The 11,744-nt window shown below is 39.8% G+C and overlaps 2 pseudogenes; both read left to right on the top strand.

Moving 5' to 3' along the window:
- The first annotated feature begins 1,071 nt into the window (after nt 1–1,071).
- Nucleotides 1,072–2,124, top strand: LOC102490161 (olfactory receptor 7A10-like; annotated as a pseudogene).
- Nucleotides 2,125–10,603: 8,479 nt separating this feature from the next.
- Nucleotides 10,604–11,358, top strand: LOC102489743 (olfactory receptor 7A10-like; annotated as a pseudogene).
- Nucleotides 11,359–11,744: the final 386 nt, after the last annotated feature.

Below are 11,744 nucleotides of genomic sequence, written 5' to 3'. Positions count from 1 at the left end.
TTTTGTTTTTATTTTTAATTTACTAAAAAATTTTATTCTTGGGATCAGCAGGTGTCCTGCATGGCTGACCATGATTTGAGTCCTGAACTAGGGTGCTTACAAATTGTACAGGGAGTGTGTGTGGGGCGTGCACAAAATCCTGAGAGGAGAATGGAGAAGGGATTGAGGCATACCCATCTCCTGTGTGATTTCTCACTTTCTCTGTCTCTGTCTGTCTTTCTCTGGCAAGCTTACAAGGCCTGTGGCAGAAACCTAAAAAATAAAAAAGGAATTTTATTCTTTTTAAAATTATGGTTTCTGATTTGCATACATTCTATGTACATTTACACATAAATGAAAAACTCTTACTATTCATCAATGCTGAAGAAGATAAATACTACAAATTTGTAATTGATGCATGATGATTGCACGTTGAAGGATTTTCATGATCTAATTTTAATTATCTTTCTAACTTCATTGCTTATCCCTTCCAGCCTTCAAGTAAATTTTTTTTGCTTTCTTTTTTTAAAAATTTTTAATGTTTATTTATTTATTTATTTTAATTTGATCGGGGAGGAAGAGAGTAAGAGAGAGAGTGAGAAAGCAAGCCGCCAGGTCTGGGACTTGAACCATGGTTGGCCATGTGGGAGTCCAGCGCCCTTAACCACCACGCCACCTGCTGGACCCCTTTTTTTGCTTTCTTTAGAGAGAAACTTACCACCTACAAGAACGTAGGTTACCTCCTGTATTCCTAACATGTCTTTCATCCTAGGAAAAATAAATGGTGATAAAAAAATGAAGCTCAATTTAAATTGAATAATAGTAGAAAGTTAAAGGTGTTGGATCCAGAACAAAGAGAAGCATGTATGTTTTCCTTACAGAATTACCTAACTTTCCTGGAAGACACACGCAACAGTGATACATCTGAAGTACTGTTTTCTTTGTCAGCTTAGACAAAGCAGCTTCCTTTAAAGATTAATCCGTCATAACATCAGAAGGGTTCTATAAGGGCTCCTCCACTCTGGAAATAACAATAAATAATACTGAGAAATGACTTTATTGACTGCACGCTATAACTTGTAATATTTCACCATGGTGCTAATACCTGTTTGTATGGAAATTCATCACATTATTTTTCTCACTAATGGAAATCACCACCATATGGAACCAGGGAATGATACACACAGTTCAGAATTTCTTCTACTGGGACTTTCAGAAGAACCAGAATTGCAGCCCCTCCTATTTGGGCTCTTCCTCTCCATGTACCTGATCACCGTGTGTGGAAACCTGCTCATCATCCTGGCCACCATCTCAGACTCCCACCTGCACACCCCCATGTACTTCTTCCTCTCCAACCTGTCCTTTACTGACATCTGTTTCACCTCCACCACCATCCCAAAGATGCTGGTGAACATCCAGACACAGAGCAAGGCCATCACCTATGCAGGCTGCATCACCCAGATGAACTTTTTTGTACTCTTCATAGTGTTGGATAGCTTCCTCCTGACCAGCATGGCCTATGACCAGTTTGTGGCCATCTGTCACCCCCTGCACTACATGGTCATCATGAACCTCCAACTTTGTGTGTTAGTTGTTCTCATATCCTGGATCATGTGTGTCCTACATTCCTTGTTACATAGCTTAATGGTGTCGCAGCTGTCCTTCTGTACACATGTGGACTTCACTTTTTCTGTGAACTCAATCAGGTGGTCCACCTTGCCTGCTCTGACACCTTTCTTAATGACATGGTGATGTATTTTGCAGCTGTGCTTCTGGGTGGTGGTCCCCTCACTGGCATCCTTTACTCTTACTCTAAGATAGTTTCTTCCATTCATGCAATCTCATCAGCTCAAGGGAAGTACAAAGCCTTTTCCACCTGTGCCTCTCACCTCTCAGTTGTCTCCTTATTTTATTGCACAGGCCTGGGTGTGTATTTTAGTGCTAGTGGTACCCACAGCTCACACTCAAGTGCAGCAGCCTCCGTGATGTACACTGTGGTCACCCCCCATGCTGAACCCCTTCATCTACAGTCTGAGGAATAAAGACATAAAGAAGACCTTGAGGAAATGGGGATATTTTGATTTTATTGTGGAAGTAGAACTTGTTTCTTCTAGTTATTTCTTAGAGTTTCTTTTTTATTTTTAAGAGAGACTTTTGCTATAGGGTACATGTGCTTGCAGGGAGAAAGAGAGAGACAGAGAGAGGAAAGTGAGAAATCACCTCTTCCCTGAAGGTGGAGGAATGGCCACACTTTAATCCCTCCTCCTCTCAGGATCTTGGGCATTCACATACATGCATCTGGTGTGTTTCAAGCCATTAGGTCCAGGACTTGAACTGCAATCAACTTAATGGGAGTCCAGCGACATAACCTAGCCCTTAGTCTCTTTTTCTTCTTTCTTTCTTTCTTTTTCTCTTGCTTTCTTCCTTTTCTTCTTTCTTTTTCTTATTTATTTATATTTTTAGAGGTTTTTGCTATCAGGTATGTGTGCATGCCAGAGAGACAGAAATATTTTTGCTATAGGGTGCATATGCGTGCTAGAAAGAAAGAGAGACAGAGAAAAGAAAGGAAGAAATCGCCCCCCCCTCCCCCTGAGTGGATGGCCATTGCAATCCCTTCTCCTCAATTCTCTTCCCAGAATCTTGGGCATGCATGCACATGTGCCTGGCATGAGTTTCAAGCCACCGGTTTGATACTCAAATGGCAGTTGGCAATGTGGGATTCCAGTGCCTTAACCACTGTGCAACCTGCTGGCCCCTCATTTTTTTTTAAATTTCAACTTCAATAAAAGAAAATGTAAGCAACTTGTGTTAAGACTTCTCCCCTGTCTGATAGCCTTGTCTATTTTTTTTATTGTCACAAGTTAATCCCAACCCTGTACAACAATATTTGAAAAGTCCCAATTATTTCACCAAGAACCATGGATTTCTTAAGAATAATTTCTTCTCAAATGTGTATTATAGTGAGTATTGTTTTGTTTTACTAAAACATAGTTCTAAATTGTGCTAATCCTATGTGGGGTAAAAACCCTACATGTTGCAATGAGGTCTTTATATAATTTTATTGTAGAAGAAAACTTAAGTCCATGATATTCATCATTCCTTTCCCTGTCATGATCCTACCTGCTCTCTCTGATAATATAGACTCTCACACACTCATGTGTTTTATGGACTTTGTGGTCATTGGACTTTAATCTGCTCATTACGATCATGTTTCTTTTTTCTTCTTGTCATAGGGCATGCACGTTTATCAGAGAGAGACAGACAGAGACAGAATGAGCCCCCAGGGGGGATGGTCACGCCGCAATCCCTTCTCCTCCATTCTCCTCTCGGGATCTTGGGCACGCACGCACACGCGCCCGGCGTGAGTTTTAAGCCACAGGGTCCGGGACACGAACCGCGGTTGACTACGTGGGAGTCCAGCGACATAGCCATTATGCTAACTGCCGGTTCCCTGGTCATTGGACTTTAATCTGCTCATTACAATCATGTTTCTTTTTTCTTCTTGTCATAGGGCATGCACATTCATCAGAGAGAGACAGATAGAGACAGAATGAGAAGAAGTGAGAAATCACCCCAGAGCAGGCAACCACACCACAATCCTTTCTCTTTCTTTCTCCCCTTGGGATTTTGGGAATGCATGCACACACAGCCAGTGCCAGGTCCAGGACTCAAACAGCAGTTGGCCATGTGGAAGTTCAGTACCTTAACCACCAGGCTGCCTGCTGGTCTCAAAGATCATGTTTCTTTTTCAACTCAGCATCCACAGTGACTACAATAGTTGTGGATAAAATTTGATTACCAAAGACAAGTGCCCTCCAAGTGGAGTCTATTTGGGAAGATGATTTTGATTAAATTTAATCAATAGGACTTTAGAATCAGACAATTAAGGGACCAGCAGATGGCGTAATGGCTATGTTGCTGAACTCTCATGTAGTAGACTGCAGTTTGAGTCCCAGGCCCGGTGGCTTAAACTCACACTGTGTGTGTGTGTGTGTGCCAAGATCCCAAGAGGATAATGGAGGAGAAGGGATTGCAGCGTGGCCATCCCCCCTGGGGGGGGGGTGATTTCTCACTTTCTGACTCTCTATCTCTCTCTGTCTTTCTGGCAAGTGCAGGCGTCCTATAGCAAAAACCTCTCCAACAAAACAAAACAAAACAGGCACTTCCAATGGAGAGGGCCATGATGCAATTTCTTCTCTTCCATTCTGCTCTTGGGATTTGTGGTATATACACACATGAGCCTGGTGTGTTTTTCAAGCTTCTGGGTCTGAGACTTGAATTCTCACAGCTGGTCACGTGGGATCTGCCTACCTTAATCACCATGCCACTGGCTGGCCTCAAAGATAATCTTAATGATGATAAAACAAATTTTAAATCATACATTGTGTCACTACATAAACAATTATTTTTCATGTTGTCCATTCATTCATTGATGTATAGATTGGTGTGCATGTGTAAAAGGATGTATTCATTGGAATGAAGTGTCAGTTGGTGTCTTTTATCTTTCATTATTAAATTATCTACCTGATTCAGCTTGAAAACTTCCTGTGTTACCTGCAAATATGATGCTCTCCATTGCTACAAATGAAATACCTTCCACATTTCTAAATTTTGTCATAACCACTAAAAGTTCAGTGAATGAATGGTACCACTATTATTTATTATTACAGATATCCTTTGCGCTCAGAAATGTGCTGAATATTCATGATCACAAGATGATTCACCGAAGGGATTGAATTCCTACCTCTCATGTGATTCAGGGTCACAAGTTTTTCTCCACAGACTTCCATGCCTTTCCAATCTCTCCTGGTTACCTTGGAAAGAACCTCAAAGTCATGCCTTTCTAACACAATATCTGAAGTAAACTTGAAACACAGAGTAATTATATATGTTGTCTTCAAATATCAGAACAAATGCCAAAATAAGCAGCAGGGTATTGTAATTGACTTATGCTTTGACTCTTGTACCACTTAACTATTGTTGCATAATAAGTCATCCTAAAATTAAATGATAAAATAAAATATTAAAGTACTATTATTGTTATCAAATGGAATTTTTAATTTTTTTTTTTTTAGCTTTTTGGCATAGAGCACATGTACTCACCAGAGAGAGAAAGAGAGAAAGGCAGTGAAAGTGAGAAATCACTCTCTGGGAGGATGGCCACACCATAATCCCTTCTTCTCCATTCTCTTGCAATTCTGGAAATGCACAAACCCATGTCCAGAGTGAATTTTAATCTGCCAGGTCCAGAACTCAAACCTCTATCAACCATGTGAGAGTCCAATACCTTAACCACCATGCCACCTGCTAGGCCCTATCAAATGGAATTGTATGGTGGTGAGTTGTCCAAAGCTCTGTTGGTGTCCCCATGAGTTTATATTCAACTGTGAGTCTCAATGTTGTGTTTCTTCTTCTTGTTGTTTTTTTTTAAAAGATTAGTAATTTATTGAGAGAGAGAGAGAGAGAGAGAGAGAGAGAGAGAGAGAGAGAAGAGCCAACAGGGTCTCCACACTACAATCCACCCCTCAGTTTTAGATAATCTGGAACATGAGTACAAGTGCATGTGAATCTGCTGTGTTCAAGATGGTGCCAGGATGTGAACCTTAAACCTTCCCCCACTGAGTTCAGTTGCATTATCAATGCTCCTCTACCCAGTCCCATTGTGTTTCTAAGGCCCATCCATGCTATCATGTGTGGTCATAACTTTTTTCTTTTTCTTAAACAAATTTATGACCAGTTTATTTCATTTCTATACACATGCTACTTTTCTTGTTGATGAAAAAATCCAGACCAAGGAATTCTTGCAGTTTCTATTTTGCAATATTGGTTCATGAGATATCCATTTCACAGTATCTTCCCTCACTGTGGGTAGACACATGAAAATTTTTTAAGCATAATATTTATAGATGAGAAGATTATACTGAAAAGCAATGCTTAACAATTATTTTATTTTTGAGAGATTTTTGCTATAGGGCATATGCTGGAGAGACAGAGAGCAAGAGAAAGTGAGAAATCACCCCCCAAGGAGGATGGCCACACCACAATCCCTTCTCCTCCATTCTCCTCTCGGGATCTTGGGCATGCACGCACACGCACCCAGCGTGAGTTTAGGCCACTGGGCCCAGGACTCAAACTGCAGAGTCAGCCATGTGATATCCAGTGCCTTAATCACCTGCTACCCCAGGTAGTGTGATGTTTTTAGCTTGGTTCTTTTGGTGCAGGATTGTTTTGACTATTAAGAGTCTTTTGTGTTTTAAGCCACCAGGTCTGGTACTCAAATTGCAATAAACTACATGGGAGTCCAGGGACATAATCATTATGCCATATGCTGGTCCCCATAATGTAGATATTTTAAAATATTAATTCTTGGCCCAGCTGCTGTGGCAAAGTGGTAATGATAACACTCTGCAAAACTGAAGCCATAGTGCAGTCATGGTTCAGATCCTGTATCACTCTGAAAAATGCATAGGGAAAACACCTGAGTGTCCAGCACCCTGAGGAGCTGATGGTCTGGGGAAAGGTAGTTGTTGTGTGATTAGACCTTATCAAAGTGCTCTCTTTCAAGCACACAGATGAGATTTCTATTATCACATGTATTCTTGCAATCCATGAACCTGGGCTATCTTTCCACTTATTTGTGCCATCTTTAAAATCTTTCATTACTATTTTACAGAAAGTGACTATTCACATACAGAATAAAATTCAACACTTAGCTCATACCATTTACAAGGACTGTCTCAAAATAAATTGAAGATCTAAATGTAATACCAGAAACTATAAAACTACTAGAAGAAAACATGGGAAAAGCTCCACAACATTGTTCTGAAAAATGTTTACTTGAATATGATCCCCCAAAAAACCACAGGTAACAGAAACAAATGAGATTTTATGAAAGTAAAATGTTTTTGCACAGCAAGGGAACAACTTACAGATTGGGAAAAGTATTTATGACCATACATCTGGAAAAGAGCTAATATCTAAAATACATAAGAAACTTAAACAGGTCAATAATAAGAAAACAACTCCTTAAGAAATGGACAGATGGGGGTTGAATATTGTTGCAGTGTTAAAGGTGATGCACTGCAAGGCAGGGAGGTTCTAGGTTTATTTTCTGTCTTATATTTTGAAGAAAAGTTTAACTCAGTGTTGAGCAAAAGTGCTAAGAATATCAGTCTTCTGGAAGGCAGGAATATCCACAGAGAGGCAGTTTAATATCAGATTCACTTGACATCTAACCTGGTCTCTCGAGAATAGAGAATTAACTGGAAAATTTTCTTTTTTCCCCAGACCAGTGTCCACAAGGGAAATCAGGTGCTCAGGAGCTGGAGTAACAACAGGGTAATATGCCTAATGATCAGGGATAAAAAACTAAATATCTCCTCTGTTATTTTCTACCTGTGTGTGCAGCCTTGGGCTGGATTGGACATGGATGATTCTTTTGGAGTCCTAAGTGTGGCTAGGGGACTGATGCTTCACGCCTTCCTTCTGTCTTGCCTGAGACAGAGCTTCAGCCTCCATAATCCACCATCCAGGGGAAAGTTCACATTTTCACAAGGAGATCTTCCACTCACAGACCCCAACCAGGTGAGTCAGAGAACTCAGAAGACACTGCAGGAGAAGCTCAGAGAGAATAGACACCAAATCTATTTATCTGAGACCCCCGGATAGTCAGATCACCCCACATGAGAGCTGAGAGACTTTTGTGCATTTTGCTTGGTTGAAGAATAAATTTACTTGATATGTTAAAAAGAGAATAGTCTGTTGAAGTCAGCAGAGAAGGATCACTGTTGAAAATAAAGTGATGGGAATAGATGAGACTGAATTAAGAATTGGTGACATAAATTTGTTCCAATAACATCAGAACATAGCCAAAGAGTTTTTCAGTGAAGGGAGATCAGGGATAAAAAACTAAATATCTCCTCTGTTATTTTCTACCTGTGTGTGCAGCCTTGGGCTGGATTGGACATGGATGATTCTTTTGGAGTCCTAAGTGTGGCTAGGGGACTGATGCTTCACGCCTTCCTTCTGTCTTGCCTGAGACAGAGCTTCAGCCTCCATAATCCACCATCCAGGGGAAAGTTCACATTTTCACAAGGAGATCTTCCACTCACAGACCCCAACCAGGTGAGTCAGAGAACTCAGAAGACACTGCAGGAGAAGCTCAGAGAGAATAGACACCAAATCTATTTATCTGAGACCCCCGGATAGTCAGATCACCCCACATGAGAGCTGAGAGACTTTTGTGCATTTTGCTTGGTTGAAGAATAAATTTACTTGATATGTTAAAAAGAGAATAGTCTGTTGAAGTCAGCAGAGAAGGATCACTGTTGAAAATAAAGTGATGGGAATAGATGAGACTGAATTAAGAATTGGTGACATAAATTTGTTCCAATAACATCAGAACATAGCCAAAGAGTTTTTCAGTGAAGGGAGAAGGAAAGTAGAGTATTATTTATATGCAGTGTATGAGGGAATTCTAAAAAGTGAATTAAAAATGAATTTAGTGTAGGGTGTATTTAAGTGTATTTCTGTATTCTTTAGAAAGATCTGCAGTAATGTATTGCTTGCAAATATCTCCAGACAGTAGCTGTTCATGAGACTTACATTTTAGTCTCCCCTCTCAAGTTGGTATTTCTATGAAAATAAATTTTATTTGATAGGTCATAAGGGGAATCCTAAAGAACTTTACTTTGCAATTATTTCATTATTGGTGTGACAGAGTATTTCGGGTTTATAAGCCTGCTAGTTTCCTTTTTTAAAATTGGCTGTGGAAAATCTTTAACTTTATTTACTGGGACCTGAGTACCTATATATCTTTTCTTATTACATTTCTTCAAACAAAAACTTGAAGAAAACATGTAACACTGCATGTGTAATATGACCCAAGAAGCACAGGTAACAAAAGCAAAAATAGACAAATGAGATTTTATGAAACTAAAAAAAATGTCTACACAGCAAAGAAACAATACATAAAGAAACAACTCATAGATTGGGAAAAATATTTGCAAACCATAAATAAACATAAAGTGCCATTTTATTTCACGTTTATTTCCCCTTGTTGCTATCTTTGTGACTTTTGTAATAGGATCTATTTTTAGAAATATAACAATCATCTCTTGCCATTTTATGAAGCATATTCTCTTGCATTCAGCCTAAGACTGCCTATACATTTTGCAAGCATATTTTGATTCCATTACCTTTATATAATGTGAAATTATTACTTTAGAAACTAATTTCTCCCCGATCTTAAAAAAGGTATATTCTAAATATGCCAGTAGGTGAGATTCCAATCAGAGGGAGAGCATGTATACAGACATGGAGGATTGACACTTTAGTAACTGCTGAAGTTGAGAATCAAGGTCACCATTTGGGAGATCAATGTGGGCAGGAGCAAATACCAGTTTCATCTCCTCATATATAATAACCATTCATTTACTAATAGGAAAGAACTAAGTTAAACCTTTTTCACAATCTGATTAAATCTATGGACCACCTTAGGAGGATGGATAGAAATATCTTCACTATGTAAGAGAGGATGCTAAGCTTTGGAACAGTTGGTTTCAGCTGTTTCAGTTGGAAATCAGCTCTCTGATTTCAAATAGCCAATGTGTGGTAGATCCAAAAGGCAACATCCAGTTTTCTGAATTAAAAGTTTTGCACTTGATGGGCTAGCAGATGGTGTGGTGGTTAAGGCACTGGACTACCACATGGTGGACCACAGTTTGAGTCTCAGACCTGGTGGGTTGAAAATCATGCCAGGTGGGTATGTGTGCATGCCCAAAATCCTGAGAGGAGAATGGAGAAGGGAATGCAGAGTGGTCATTGCCCCTGGGGGGTGATTTTTTGCTTTTCCTCTCTCTGTTGCTCTCTCTGCCTCTGGCAAAAACCATGCTGGGAAAATTAATTTTATAAGCTGTGCTGATGTACAGTGATAAAATATATAAATAAACTAGTAAAAAAATTTGAGGGACATAAAAATGGAAAATTATCTGTTGATAACAATGTAAAAAAAGTTTTGTATTTGTTATCGTGTATTAAAGAACTTTATTATTTCATCTCTGAAAATTCTCCACTTTAGTTGTACATCTTATATTTCTTTTGCTCATTTTTCTAATGGGGTGGCCCATCTGTTGAGTGTCTTGATACCTTAAAATATTTTCCTTTCTCTTTCAGACAAATTGCTTTTTTCCAGTTTATTTGTAATTTAAGCATCAAGGGGATAAAAGCACACATGCACACACAGCCGGCATGATCTTCATGCCTCCAGGACCAGGACTTGAACAGTGGTCAGCCATATGGGAGTCCAGTGACTTAACTACTATCCCACCTGCTGACCCAAAGCTAATTTTTTGACTGAAAATTACAAGCGGTACAATTTCAATATTGGTAATGTCCAGTTGTGTGAAAAGTTCATGTTACTTTGTTCTTTCCTGGTAGTCACTTCCACCACATGGAATCAGGGAAGAATACACAGATTTCAGAATTCCTTCTTCTGGGATTTTCAGAGGAACCAGAATTGAAGCCCCTCTTATTTGGAGTTTTCTTCTCCATGTACCTGATCACTGTGCTTTGAAACCTGCTCATCATCCTGGCCATCATCTCAGACTGCCATCTTCACACCCCCATGTACTTCTTCCTCTCCAACCTGTCCTTTACTGACATCTGTTTCACTTCTACTACCATCCCAAAGATGCTGGTGAACATCCAGGCACAGAGCAATGTCATCACCTATGCAGGCTACATCACCCAGATGTTCTTTTTCCTAGTTTTTGTAGGGTTGGATGACTGTCTCCTGTCCGTGATGGCCTATGACCACTATGTGGCCATTTGTCACCCCCAGCAGTACATGGACATCATGAACCCCTGGTTCTGTGTGCTGTTGGTTCTCATCTCCTGGATTGTGACTGTCCTGAATTCCATGTTACAAAGCTTCATGGTGTTGCAGCTGTCCTTCTGTACACATGTGGAAATTCCTCACTTTTTCTGTGATCTGAGTTAGATTGTTCCTCTTGCCTGTTCTGACACTTTTATTAATGACATTGTCATGTATTTCTCAACTGTGCTGGCTGCGATTCATCCCTTTTCTGGGATCCTTTACTCTTACTCTAAGATAGTTTCCTCTATACGTCAATCTCATCAGCTCAGGGAAAGTACAAAGCATTTTCCACCTGTGCCTCTCACCTCTCAATTGTCTTCTTATTTTGTTGTACAGGCCTAGGAGTGTACCTTAGTTCTGCAGCTGTTCCTGACACACTTTCAATCTCAACAGCCTCAGTGATGTACACTGTGGTCACACCTATGATGAATCCTTTCATCTACAGTCTCAGGAATAAAGACACAAAGAGAGCTCTGAAGAAATTATTTGTAGGAAAACTATGAAAGGGCCAATTTTCCTGGTACTGAAGAAGGGCTCATGATTGGCGGGGGGGGAACTCAAAGATTCAGAGCCATAAATGACATTATAGCCATCTCTCAGTATCTGTTGGGGATTGGGCCAGGACTTTGGCAATACTACTCAGTATTGAGCAGGTGTTCTAGTTCTATATTTAAAATTGTGTAGTGTTTGTTTATAATCTATGAACATCTCTCCTTATACTTAAAAATCAACCCTAGAGTTCTTTCTTTCTTTTTCTTCTTCTCTTTTTCTTTTCTTTATTTCTTTACTTCTTCTTTCTTTCTTTCTTGTTTGCTATAGGGCACATGTTTTCCAGAGAGAGAGAAAGAGAAAGAGAGAGAGAGAGAGAGATCGAGAGATCACCTCCTGG

The sequence above is a fragment of the Tupaia chinensis genome, unplaced genomic scaffold (assembly GCF_000334495.1).
Source record: "Tupaia chinensis unplaced genomic scaffold, TupChi_1.0 Scaffold143650_1, whole genome shotgun sequence".
NCBI lineage: Eukaryota > Metazoa > Chordata > Mammalia > Scandentia > Tupaiidae > Tupaia > Tupaia belangeri.
This window is presented reverse-complemented; position numbering and strand designations above follow the sequence as displayed.